The sequence below is a fragment of the Hemibagrus wyckioides genome, linkage group LG14, assembly GCF_019097595.1.
Source record: "Hemibagrus wyckioides isolate EC202008001 linkage group LG14, SWU_Hwy_1.0, whole genome shotgun sequence".
NCBI lineage: Eukaryota > Metazoa > Chordata > Actinopteri > Siluriformes > Bagridae > Hemibagrus > Hemibagrus wyckioides.
Genome location: NC_080723.1, coordinates 16725011 through 16739230, shown reverse-complemented (window position 1 = coordinate 16739230; position 14220 = coordinate 16725011). Strand labels below are relative to the sequence as shown.

The 14220-nt window shown below is 37.0% G+C and overlaps 1 protein-coding gene and 1 pseudogene across 2 annotated transcripts in view; one reads left to right on the top strand and one right to left on the bottom strand.

Annotated features, from left to right (window-relative positions):
* Window positions 1–14220, top strand: part of ndst1a (N-deacetylase/N-sulfotransferase (heparan glucosaminyl) 1a) — a 91964-nt gene that overhangs the window by 12691 nt on the left and 65053 nt on the right. Inside the window, exon 1 of one of the 2 annotated variants that reach the window (XM_058408269.1) lies at window positions 2747–2907. The exons of the other annotated variant lie outside the window; for it this stretch is intronic. The gene's annotated coding sequence lies outside the window, so the exon portion shown is untranslated. Of the gene's footprint in view, window positions 1–2746; window positions 2908–14220 lie in introns of those variants that run through there. 2 annotated transcript variants of the gene reach the window in all.
* Window positions 1–14220, bottom strand: part of LOC131365129 (RNA-binding protein 25-like) — a 41593-nt pseudogene that overhangs the window by 3771 nt on the left and 23602 nt on the right.

The following is a 14220-nucleotide window of genomic DNA, read 5'->3' as shown; positions in this document are numbered from 1 at the left end:
TCAGAGTGAGTGACTGAAGTTGGATATCATCAAGCTATAAAAGATGAAGACACAGAATGACATATTTTAGGCCCGGTTCTCAAAGATCGAACAAGTATGTCGATTTTTCTCACCTGATGTGAAAGTGTGAGACAAACTGTTTTGCGAATCCACTAAGAACCCAGAGTTTGGAAATGCGCAGTGTGAAATGCCAGATTATGAATATACGTGTTAACTATTGGTTCCTCAGGAGCTCTTAAAGAAAGCATTATTTATATTTACATTATTTACTGTCCAGTGTCCCCCAAATGAGGATAAGGTTCTCATCTGAGCCGTTCCTCTCAAGGTTTCTTCCTCATATCATCTCACAGAGTTTTTTTCTTGCCAACATCGCCTCAGGCTTACTCACGAGGGATAAATGTTAGACTTATCTTATAAACTTCATAATTTTCTATACTTCTGTAAAGCTGCTTTGAGACAATGTCCATCGTTAAAAGTGCCATACAAATAAATTGAAGTAATTCGATTGAACCCAGGTAAAGTATGAGCACTGTGAAACAAGATAGCCCAGGATTTTGTTTACTTTGGGTTTAGTATGACCCAGGGTTAATTATTTCATGTGTGAAAAGCGCAAACGTGTGCTCAGAGTGAGGCTTATCTGCGAATGAGATACTGCCAAGGTAAAACTTTGGTTAATTTTAGAGACAGGCACAGGCACAATTCCTGAGTGTGATAATATCATTGTATGATAAAATGTTTTGGCACTAATCTTCAGATGAACATTTCATGCAGGAACGTGCCTACATCTAACTTTCGAGGTGTAAAAATCACAGAGCGAAACAACAATCCAAATTATCCTAAGGTGTTACTGTAATATTATCCCTGACGGTAATATGCACTGGATCAGTAATTTGCATTATAGATAATGTATTTTAGTGTCCTGCTGTGCTCTTTTAACCCTTTCTCTGTGCATGAAAATGCCCTTCTGAACAGTGCTGACCTCCTCTCACACACACACACACACCTTTTGAAATGTCATGCTGTTTGTTTTTAGTGCTTTAATGAGGTCTGTGATGATAGATGAACCTCAGACAACATGCACTGGAGCTACCTGCGCCTCTGGCTCTGAATGTATTTGACCTCATTCGTTAGCAGATGGTCGGGTTACCCTTCACTGCCTTCGTCTCTTCCCTCGCTCTTTTTGTCTTCTGGCTGTTTTCTTTTCTAATGAGCCATGTAGCAAAGCATCTGTTAAACAGGTCTGAGATTGCACAGTGCTTACAGTACTGAGTGAAGATGAAAACTGGAGAGATGATGTCCAGTTTAGCAGAAAATGTACAGATGTACAGCGCTGTTATTATTATTAAAGGACAGACACTGACACTACATTATCAGTTATTATCAGTGTTACAGGGAGCAGTCACCAATATTGTTGACTGATTATCATCTGTCTTTATCTTGATTCTGTCATCATTATTATCAGTATCATGATTATCAAAATTTCATTTTCAATAAACACAATAAAATGCCATCATACAACCATGTGCTCATTCAAATGCCTTCTATGGTGGAAGCTTCATATAAATCATTGGAGAAATATGTTTGATGATTGACATGGTTAGGATTTCTCTCATTCTTCTCTGTTTGGAAGGATTCTCTCCAGTGTCAGTGGGTTTTAACAGAGAAAAAGCTATTCCTACACCTTCCAGCATCTTCAGGATGAAGGGTTTTGTGGTTTCTCTGTAACGTGACATGCTGCATTTGTGTTAGCTTATGAAAGAAAAATCATAATGATAACAGGAACTAACTTGTTTTGACATTCCGCAACTTTAAATGTGACTATAAGTGGGCTATTAAAAAGTAAATGATGTTATTCTTTAAAAATTGAATATATATATAGCTGCAGTATAAAAGGAACAAAACAAAACTTTAGAGTGTTCTGTTTTTGGAAAAAAATAATTCAACACTTTTCAACAATAAATTAAACAAGTGAATCACTGTCAACTGAATCACTTCCTTCCTTCCTTCCTTCCTTCCTTCCCTTCCCTTTCCTTTCCTTCTTTCCTTTAGTTCTTCTTTCCTTTCTTATAACAGTTTGCCCTATTTATTTTGTGTCCCATACTATTTTTTTTTTTTACTTTTATATTATTTACCATTGCTTGCTTTTAGTTTGAGTGTATTTGTATATAATTGTAATCTACATACTGGATCACATCTAAGCTGCTTAATTTAACATAAAACATTTATACATAACGTTTACATAACATATATTGCATTGATTTTTATTTTATTTTATTTTTTTAACATTTCCTTTTCTGAAGTCTGTTATATGTTTAGCAAATGTATTCTCTGTTAATCTAATCCATCTGTAAAGCCATAATTCAATTACAATTCTTATTAAAGGGAAAACTATAAAAAAATAATTATTGCTCAAACTGTATTTGCTGGTCTGCGTGTTTGTACCTGAAATTAGCGCAAGGTATTAAATATGTAGCAGAACTGGCTCCTATCTTATGCAAACTCAAAAGACAACAGAGCCAATAAGTGAAAGCACTTCTTTTTTTTTTTTTTTTTAGGATGACACAAATGTAGCCATGGTAATGAATACTAAAGCTAATACTCAAAAGAGAAGGAAGCTTTGCAAAACAATCGAGTTAACACGACACACAGGAGGTTTTTGTTTGCCATTCCAGTTTATCCACTTCTAAATGAGACTGACTTGCTACACACTTTCCACTTCATGTCAGTTTATTTGACATTGGGCCTCTCAAATCTGAACCATCTGACAATCAGTAGTGGATCAGTGCTCTAATGTGCTTTACTGAAACTTAATAACGCTGGTAGGCAGAAAGCATGGATGGTGTAATGAAGACTTAATACTTTTGTTTTGAAGCTGAAACTCACGACTCTCCTCATGCCAGGGATAATGTGCGTATATCTTCCTTCTCTTTTGCACCTTCGTGTAGATAACTATATGACTTAACAGTATACAGTATACTTTAGACAATAAAATACCCTGAAATCCACTTAATTTAACAGTAAAAGTGTATTGATGTATTCAGTACTAATCCACTGAAATCCACTTAATTTAACTGTAAAAGTGTATTGATATATTCAGTACTTTTTAACAATAAAATACACTGAAATCCACTTAATTTAACAATAAAAATTATTGATATATTCAGTACTTTTTAACAATAAAATACCCTGAAATCCACTTAATTTAACAGTAAAAGTGTATTGATGTATTCAGTACTAATCCACTGAAATCCACTTAATTTAACAGTAAAAGTGTATTGATATATTCAGTACTTTTTAACAATAAAATACCCTGAAATCCACTTAATTTAACAGTAAAAGTGTATTGATGTATTCAGTACTAATCCACTGAAATCCACTTAATTTAACTGTAAAAGTGTATTGATATATTCAGTACTTTTTAACAATAAAATACACTGAAATCCACTTAATTTAACAGTAAAAAATATTGATATATTCAGTAATTTTTAACAATAAAATCCACTGAAATCCACTTAATTTAACAGTAAAAGTGTATTGATATATTCAGTACTTTTTAACAATAAAATCCACTGAAATCCACTTAATTTAACAGTAAAAGTGTATTGATATATTCAGTACTTTTTAACAATAAAATCCACTGAAATCCACTTAATTTAACAGTAAAAAATATTGATATATTCAGTAATTTTTAACAATAAAATACACTGAAATCCACTTAATTTAACAGTAAAAAATATTGATATATTCAGTAATTTTTAACAATAAAATCCACTGAAATCCACTTAATTTAACAGTAAAAGTGTATTGATATATTCAGTACTTTTTAACAATAAAATCCACTGAAATCCACTTAATTTAACAGTAAAAGTGTATTGATATATTCAGTACTTTTTAACAATAAAATACACTGAAATCCACTTAATTTAACAGTAAAAGTGTATTGATATATTCAGTAATTTTTAACAATAAAATCCACTGAAATCCACTTAATTTAAAAGTAAAAACGTATTGATATATTTTTTAATAATAAGATACACAGAAATACACTTAATCTGACAGTAAAAGTATATACTAATATATTCAGTATTTTTTTATTACTAATAAAATATACTGAAATACACTTAACAGTAAAAGTGTATACTGATATATTCAGTACTTTTTAACAATAAAATATATTGAAATATACTGATTTAACAAAAAAGTATAGTGACATACAGTATTTTTAACAATAAAATATGCTGAAATATGCTGATTTCACAAAAGTATACTTACATACAGTATTTTTAACAATAACATGAAAAATCATGAAATATAGTTTAAACAATATCAAATGTAGTGATACAACATGCATACTTTTTAATAATAATATAGTGAAATATTTTCTTTTACAATAATATATGCTGGAAAAATACTTTTTTAACAATAAATATATATAATTTTTTATTGAATTATAATATAACGAAATGCACTTTTTTACATTCAGATCTTCTGAAATCTACTTTTTATTAACATAATATGGTGAAATATATTTTAACATTAAAAATTTAACAAGATGTATTTTTAACCGTAAAAACATAGTGAAGTATTTTGTTAAAAATGTGTACGGAAACTATGAATGTATATTTTAATTGTAAGTCAAGGCCAGTTTTGCGGGTGGTGATGGTGCCATTTCTCATTTTTCTCATCTTTTTTTATAATTAAAACAAACAATTCTGATTTCATGAGCTACTAGAATGCATTAATATAAATACCTGTTTATTTATGTATGTAATCGTTTATTGAAAAACCCAGTATTCTGGAATATAGTGGAATCTGATGATGAGTGTTTGTGACATTTCAGGGTTGTTGCTGAGTGCTGCCTCTGTGGTCTTATCCTTCCACTTGATCAGCGTGAGGTGTTAATGGTCCTAGGGCATACGGGTGTAAAATGAAAGCGAGAGTAATCGCTCTGAGCAATGGGGCTTATGTATTTTCATATCCAAAGTGAAGGCCACACTATTGGCATTTGTTTAAGTCTCTGTCAAATGAACAAATCCTAGCGCACATATTGCTCCCCTGGGTGGGCCAATCTGACGGATCCTCAAGGACGTAAGAGAAGACTAATCATCTCGCTGCATACTTACATATGGATGCGATGACAAGAGTTGACGGTAAACGAGTGCTGTGTAAATGGGTCAAAAGAAAATTACAGTCTGCTCACAAGGCCTCTATTCTTCTTTCTCTTTGGCTTGTTCATTTTTCCTGCACCTCAGTAGTTGATGATTTGTTTTGCTCTGTAGTGGTTTTCTCTGTTCTTGTGTGTGTGTGTGTGTGTGTGTGTCCTGCTTACTAACCCATTCCTCTCTTTCTGTTTCAATTCTTTCATTCTTCTTCTGTTTTCTGTTTATTCTGTTAGGTCATCCTGTCTTTCTTATTTTTTCTTTCAACTTTTAGCTTTGTCTCAGTCTACTGTTTGTCCTTCTCCTTTGTACAGATTTCTTTGTATATGTAGTTTAAAGCCATGCTTTATCCAGGTTTTGTCAGGTCCGGCAACGCCAAAATAAATGATTAATTTGGTGTTTTGGACTCCAGGTGCAGGTGTCCAGAGTTTATTATTAATTTTTAAATGCTGTTACTGAACTAGCCCTGAGGCTAGTGTTGGATGATATGAAGATTACAGAGAGATTGCGTGTACTGTGATAATAAATACATTTTTCTGTCATTTACACGGAAAAAAGCTCACGCTAGGTTTACGCATACAGTGATTTTATCGCTGCGAGTCTCCAGTCGCTGTATTATGAAGTTGCCAGTAGGCGTTCCTGCTACTGGTTGCCATAGCAGTAATGTTTATCAGTGGGTGGCACAACTAGCATTCTAAATCACTAAAATGAAACATTCTGGAGGGAGATTTGGTGTTTGTGTATAAAGTTCAGCGTCTGCGTTATATCATATGAGATGAAGGAGAAGCAGTGTGTGCTGTTTGTCACGGATCATGTCGCTCGACTGTCTTGACTCCCATTGGTAGTCGTTGAACTAAGTCGCTCCATATTTGCATGGACACAGACACATCTAGCCCGCCAAAAGCCGAGGTCCAGTCTCAAGTCACTGTGCGTGTGAACACGGCATCATACATGGCATCCCACATTGTGTCATAAGGCAGATTTTACTCTATTCATTAGTCCAGCTCAATTTCTCCCTGACAGACACACAAACAAACCAATAATAGCCAAGGGTAGGCAGTTCCCTAGCTTACTTCCTCATTTTGTTTAGCAGCAAAGCAACACTGACAGCATGGATGAGCTGGAGCTTAAAATGTTCTAAATCACTTATATGGAACTGCTGGATTTTATACAACAACACAAAATATACAAAGGCAAGATGTATACCTCCGGAGGAAACATGACGAGTTTGTTTAACCACAAAAATATGCCCCAAAGAGTTGAAAGAAATCGATATCGCACAAGGAGCGCATGAGAATGTGGCAGGAATAAAACAACAGAGCTAATGCTGATAAAAAGACATCATTGATGCTGTGACCTTTTACCTGGCCAAGTATATGATAATCATTAAAGCTGCTAAAAATGAGTTATGCACGACTTTTAACAATAGTCCTCAGTACAACTTTTGTTTTTCTGACACCGTTTTTCCCTTGATATACACAGAATGCTGAGGGAAGAAAAATTAAAATCCAAACAATGAAACAAATCATTTTTTGGAAACCAGCTCAGCTAATTCTTCAGTATTTAAACATATGAAATTACTCACTTAGCTCTCAGCCTCCTTTCTACTTATTACACTTTACAGAAAAAAAGATGTTAGCATAGGTGATTTAATGGTTTGTTTATTTATCTTTTCAAATACACTATTTTCATTTTAAGCCATGTCCACACTGATACATTTTCGTTTAAAAAAGCATATTTTTCTATCCGTTTTGGCCTTCTGTCCACACAGAGACAGCGTATTTAGTCAACGAAAACGTAGCTTTTTGAAAACTCTCTCCAAAAAGTGGATCAATTTGAAAACGCCGCTTTCGCGTTGCATTGTGGACTGTGAAAACGGAGGCTTTCGAAAAACGATGACGCATTTCTAGTCATGTGATGCAGTCATGTGACCAATTCAGCTAAGATGGTGGACGACGTTTCAAAGAGACGGAAAGTAAATAAACGAGAGGCGGAAAGGACGCAGTTCGAAGCATCTTACGTGTTACTCATGCGCTGTAAGCGTTTTCAGACGTTTCAGTGTGGATGACCAACTTTTGGGAAACGACTGAATACGATAATGTGGACGCAGAGCGTCTTTAGGCGAAAATGCCGTTTTCAAATTTATCCGGATTAGTGTAAACGTAGCCTTAGGAATAATTGTTTGCATATTTTAGATCTTGCTCTTTATTCAAATTTGTTGGAAAAGGTACTTTGGTTGAGGAGGAGTCTATCCGTTATTTTTTTCTCTGTGTGGTTTTGTTTCCTTGTACATTTTCCTGTATAGGGAAATTAGTTCGGTTGCTGTGTGCAGTAACCTGCAAGACAGTCTAAACAGCCCTAATGTTTTTTCCTCATTTTATCACATTTAACAGAAACAGTACCGACCCTAGGACTTTGTCTTGTTTTTCAGTTATCAAGCCAATTTCTCACAAACCTCTCTGATGGGTTTCGTCAGCTCTACTGAATTGTGGGAAAATCCCTGCTATTTAAACTCTGTGTGATTCACGCTCATGACATTATGAGGTTGACATGAGACTGTTTTCCGGAGGTGTGAATTGCTATGAAATCGCTTGGTGACAGGTAACATGGGACAGCTTTGCACATTTGCTCAGAGATGGCTGCTTTAGTTTGACATTGAAGGCTTTCTTTTCTCCTAATTCTAGCCAGAATTTTTATGTTCAGTGTGTCCTGTCCTTCAGGTTATGGAATATTTTTCCCTCCTGTGTCGAGGCCTATATTTATAAAGAGGATTTAGTGCAAATCTGGGCATTAATGGACTGTGTATGTTATGTAGTTTCACATTTCGGTGGCTGGTTTTTCATATGTGTTAATCGTATTTTCTGGAATACAATGTTTACTGAAAGATCGAACACACTTCTTCTACTCGTTCTGATCTTCTGCTTGTGGTGCAGCTCTGTTGTTCCAGCTTAAGTTGGACCTCGTTTCTGTTTTCACAAAGACCCATTTTAGGGGAAACGCAAGCTTTTAGAACATTCCTTAGATGCTTGCACCCCCCGTCCTTGGGTCCAGTACATTGGTCAGCACATTTTCATCGCAGTGGTTGTTGCCTGCTGACCTTTTCTTGTAGTTAAGGAGAGATCTTTAGTAGGGCACAAGGAAAATGTCATAGCTTTCTTAGAAGAAAAGAAACACTCTATTTATTTGAGAGATAACCCACCAGTCATCTACGTACTGTGCACTCGTGACCTTGGAAAGTTTCGCACCAGCTTACACTTTTTGACCTCGGTCGTCACGTTCGATTCAAAATGTCCTGGATGTGAAACATTGGTTAATGCGTTTTTTCACCAAAACACTTGTGTGATTATGAGTCCCATGAAACTACCATCGTGACCTAGATAAGTTAAAACCTCCTCACGCTGAGGATTATCTTATAGTTAATGATAACAGGGTTAACACTTAGGCTTTTGATGTTACTGCTGCTGGACGTCTTGTGTTCGTTAGACAGATCTTCTCTAAATGAAGTCACTGTTTGCTCCGTGGCTTATTCACTCATTCACTCATGAATATGGAGATGAAACCATCATACTGCAATGCAGTCATTATAGTGGAAATATGCTCTTTCTCTCTCTCTCTCTCTCTCTCTCTCTCTCTGTCTCTTTCTGTGTGTGTGTATCTGTCTGTCTGCTGGAGTGTACTAAATGGACCGTTGTTAATTGTTTTCATACAATTGTTTTCCATCACAATCTCATTTCTAATATCATCCTAAAATCCTAGCTTCTCTTCTCATTTCCCTCATGAAGTAGTTAAGTCTCTGCTCGAATGGATTATTGGTAATTCAACACCTTTCCTTATTGGTCATCTCTCATCTTAAGAACGGGAGTGTCCTTTTTTTGGATGATGTCATCGCTCGCAGTCCAGTCTTAGCACATGTCCGCACACACAGACACACACTGAATCGCACATGCCTGACTGTCATGAGAGTATTAAGTACACATTGTTAAACCTGCCGTGACCTAGGTGTGCGTTGCTGCGCCCTCAAACTAATGCACAATGTAATGTAATATGTTGAATAATGTTACAGGCTGATACTCCAATGCAGGGGAAAATGCTAAGGGAGCATGGACGATGCAGTGCCTTGCACATTTCTGAGAACAATGTGACATGGTTATCCTTAAGGGAGCCCGTGTGCCTGTGTGTATCTTCTGTTACCACCATTTTAGACATGGTCTCATTTAAAGATATTCTACACTCCCTTTAGTTCAGCACCACTTTCATTTTAGCCTAATGTGACTCTGAGTGCTGCATCACTCCTATTTCTTCTCACATCTCACATAATGTCTTGATATCCTGTCTCTCTCTCTCTCTTTTTTTTTTTTTAAGATATCATCCCTTTTTTTTCTGAATGTAATTTCCTTTTACCTTGGGCCATTTTTCACCCCGAGTCAGTACTCCTTTCAGACCTGAACTTCAGGTCTCATTAATGAAAGATGAGGGTTTTGTTGGGGATAATAAATGTGTGGGTGTGTGGATATGTGTGTGTGTGTGTGTGTGTGTGAGAGAGTGAGGGACAGAGAGAAAGTCAGAGAGAAACAGTCACTGACTCAGAGTGTGCGAGTGTGTGTGTGTGAGAGAGAGAGACAGAGCTAGAGACAGACTTAAGACAAAGAGAGAAGAGACACGAAGAGAATCAGGAAGACAGAGAAATAGGAGAAATAAAGAGATCAAGAGAGAGACCGAGCAATTGAAGCAGAGAAAAGAGTTAAAGAAGGAGACAAAGTAAGAGACAGACAGACCGCCAGACTGAGGGAGAGGATTATAAAACAGACAGACTGAGAGAGAGAAAGAAAAAGAGAGAGAGAGAGAGAGATAATGGGAGGGGTAGAGACAGCAAGAGACAGAAACAGAAAGATAGAGGCTGAGAGAGCGAGTGAAGCGGATGTGACAGACAAACAGAGCAAGATACCGACTGAGACGATGAGGGACTGGGATACACAGAGAACAAGAAAGAAGAATCTGAGAGAGATAGAGGGAGAGAGAGAGTGAGACCAGGAGAGATAGTTAGACTCAAAGAAATAAAGAAAGAGGCAAAGTGAAAGATGGAGAGACATACAGAGAGGACTGAAGGAGGGAGACAAGGAGCAAAGATTAATAGAGAAAGATGACTAAGAGTTTCTTCCCACACTGAGTAGCGTAATGTCTTCCTCAAGCTTCTACTGCTGAGATTTAGTTAACAGAAAGACGCTGTATGTAACATCATACGCTCGCTTGTGTACACATGCCTTTAACCTCTACAGCATGCCGAGTACATCTTCAGTTTTTACTAATCATGATTTTAGGAGCTGTAATCACTGTCGAAAAACTATCATAAGACCTTCTATTGAGGAGCACTCTATCATTTTGGAAATATTCAATAACTAAACTATGAAGTGAAAGCCATTGAGCAATAGGGTTAGGATTAAAATTAAGTAATAGCCTGAATGTCGTACTGATTATTTGTAAACAAGGTTTAAAGTTTGCTACTGAGGGGATGATGGGGGTTAGGGAGGGTACTGTACCTGCCCTGTGAGTTACCTTTTAAGGAAGGGGGGGGCTTCAGCAACAGTGTTTAAGCTGGAGGTTCAATTCTGAGGTAAAAACTGAAATAAAAACAAAACAAAATTGCATGGCAGTCTAGTGAATCACAGATTTTTAATATGAATTATAAACATTTTTTTCAGACATTGCAGTCTACCCCTTTAAGAAGAACTTGTTTTTCCTCTGTGAGCTTTTTCTGTCTCTTCATTTCACCCTCTGTGGATCGTTTATGTAACGTTTATAACAGTGAAATGACTCCATATTGGATTAGCTGCAAGCATTTTAAAAGCAAATGCATATTAAAATGGAGGAAACTCATAACATGGATTAATCTGGCCTTTTATGACCATTTTAGCTAGCACAAAATTCCAAATTAAAGCCTTCCAGAAGTCTGCAACTCTGGTAGTTTGATGACCCGGGATTCCCTTTTTGGCTAACGGCTTTCGGCGGCTTAGGAAACAGAAGGCTTAGATAACTTGGCTGTTTGTTATATAATCTACTTTCTCTTCAGGCGATTAGGTAAAGTTCTGTTTTATATTCGAAGACTTCAGCCTCGCTTTCCACATGTCCAACCAAAACCATCTTTCATATGTTGTTCCACAGCCAACTAATCAATAAAAGACGTTTTTTTTTGTTGCCAACAATTTTTCATATCTGTGTTATTGATTTTTCAGCCCAGGTTTCCTGTACTTATATTTATGTATAATAATGTTTGCTTTACTGGAAAAGTAGGACATGGCAGTCATATCTCAGGTTTCGGATATGTTTCGGATTTTATTTTATTAAGTCGTAGTATCAGGTGTAGCCATTTTAACAAAACTTGTTAAAGGAAAATTCCAAGCTGAAACATATTACCTCTTTTTACCAGAGGACAAAAAAGGGGAATTTTTTGAATGCCTTTGTCATGTCGCACTTCACAGCGGTGAATAATGGCTCATATTAAAGTAGACACTCAGTCTTTTAAGAATTTGTAGTTTTTCTTAAGTATTTACTTAGCCTATTAGGAACAATATTTTCATAGACAAAAAACACTTTTTTTTACACAATTGTATTTATCTTCAAAGTAATTGTTGATATCAAGCCCATTTCTGCTCTCTGAGATGCTTGTTCATAACCATCTAAAATCTGAAGGTGTTATCAAAATTCTGTGTAAGGTTTTCCAACAGAAGGAAACTGCAAGCCAACACTGTCCTCATTTCATATCAGACTTCTGTATACTGATTGAAAATGTCCCTTAAGTCGATTTCCATTTTGCCAGCAGACTGGAACGCCAGTGTACTGGTGAAAAGGGTTAATAAGAAATCTAACATAGCATTAATGGAGACAGCAGAGGCGCAGCTTGTTAGAGATTTCCAAGGCGACGAGCATGATGTTGCTGACCGTGGTTTTAGTATAAACGTTGAAGTTTTGGTAGCTGATCTGTTTAAGTAGAGTGTGCCGATGATGAGGTGAGAGAAGAGAGCAAACTGTTATACAACGTGAAAATAGACCATGATGACTATGAAAGACGTGGAAAAAATACAAACCTCAGGATTTAATTTGAAAAGAAATCTTCAATACAGTGATGGATCCTACCATGCAATAAATATAGTGGAGATTCAGTATCACGCTTTCATCTACAGTGAGGAGTTTTTTTGGGGGTTACGCTGCCACTTTTCCAGATAGCGCTGACATTTTGCTGTATGAAGTGGAATTGATGTTTCTGTGTCCCCTTTAGGCATGTAAACCTTTCAGAAGAAAAAAAAACATTATTCTGAAAATGAAGTATTGCTCAAGAAAACGACAACAACAAAAAAAAAATCTCATCAGAGCTGTGATTTAAAGCCATGATGGACTCGGGGTTAGTAATGTATTATAGTGACAGAACACAGTATGGAGTCCAAAGTGTAGTGGAACACACATTAATCTCTCCGGCTGGAAGGGCAAGGAGGAACAGAAAAGGAGGCGAAAGTGACAAAGGGAGCGAGCCGGAGCACTGGAGGCAGGGCTTGAGGGGGAGAGAGACACGCAGCCCTGGGAAGAAGCGAGGCGAAGTGCCGGCGGGGGCCGTAGGTTCTGGAAAGCCCATTCATCATGCAGTGCCTTGTGGGATACGGGAGGGTCACGCTCACACAATAGCTGTCTGTTCCAGCTTGCACGATGGGGAAGAGAGCGTTACATGCTTGTTTAGATACAAACAGCTGATCCACACCCCTCCCCTCCTCTCCACTCCTCTCTTTCTCACTCTCTTGGCCCCTTTCTTCCTTAATGCACTTGGTCATTTTTCCAAGAGAAACAAATGAAAAATTTGTTTGATGCTGAGCAGGCGATATTTAGGGGCTGCAGTATGTCATTAAAAGAGTATTATCGTAGATCTAGTGCTCAGGGGGTGAATAGTGGATAGATATATGTATATTAATCATGATCTCTGAATTTTATTTTACTTAATAAGTGTTTGTCGGCCTTGGGAAAACCCTTTTATATATAGATTTGAATGCGTCCGAATAATACACTTTGCATTTATGATGCCTTGCACAGACATCTGTCAGACAGTGTAGGAGACGGGGGTATACTTTGGGCTTGTTTGTATTAAGTGACGTCAGTAACAGTCGAAGGCATGTCGGAGAGCTATGCAGTCGGTCTGGAAGGACAAAATCTTCCTGAGTTTTATTTTCAGTGTGTCTACCCATCTGAGATTCTCGTTAGTGCAGGGTTTGTAGGATTTATGTAGAATGATCATTAAATCTAGCAGAGGAATTGATTAGATTATGGAATTAACAGGGTCAAGGTCACAGCGAGGTCAAACATCTGAAATAGATTATTTATGAACTATAGTTGATAAGATGTCCGACGTCGGTCCGTCTCGGGGCGTGTGTCCGAGATTATTGTTAGCACAATAGCCCAAGAGCGAGTTGTTGGATGTTTGTAGGATCTCTATGGAATTATGTTGATGAACTGATTAGATTTCATATGGAATCAGATGAACTGGTTAGATTTTGGAAACGATTCAAACAGAAGTACGGTCACAGCTAGGTTAAATATTTGAAATATTTCTTTATGAAGTGTATTTAAATGGAATACTACAGACTAGACTAGATGGTGGTGGTGGTGGTGGTGGAGGAGGCAGTCCTGTGACATCTACTAGTCAGATGTTTGCCTGAATTCAGCCACAGTAACATCTCGTAGGTTTCCCCAGACCACCACATGACTGCATAATGCATAATAATGAGAAACTTTGACAATGTTAACCAGTTGACTAACATGAATTTTTATCTTATCTTATCTGTTGAGTCTGCTGTGTTAAACCACAAGCTTTTAAAACAGGGGTGTCCAGTCTTGTCCGGAAAGGGCCGGTGTGGGTGCAGGTTTTCATAACCAATCAGTCAGAAGCCACGCCTGATTCCACCTGTTGATCTTGGCTTTCAATAGACTCAGGTGTGGCTTCTGCTTGGTTGGAATGAAAGCCTGCACCTACTCCGGCCCTTTTCTGGATAAGATTGGACACCCTTGTTTTAAACATTACTAA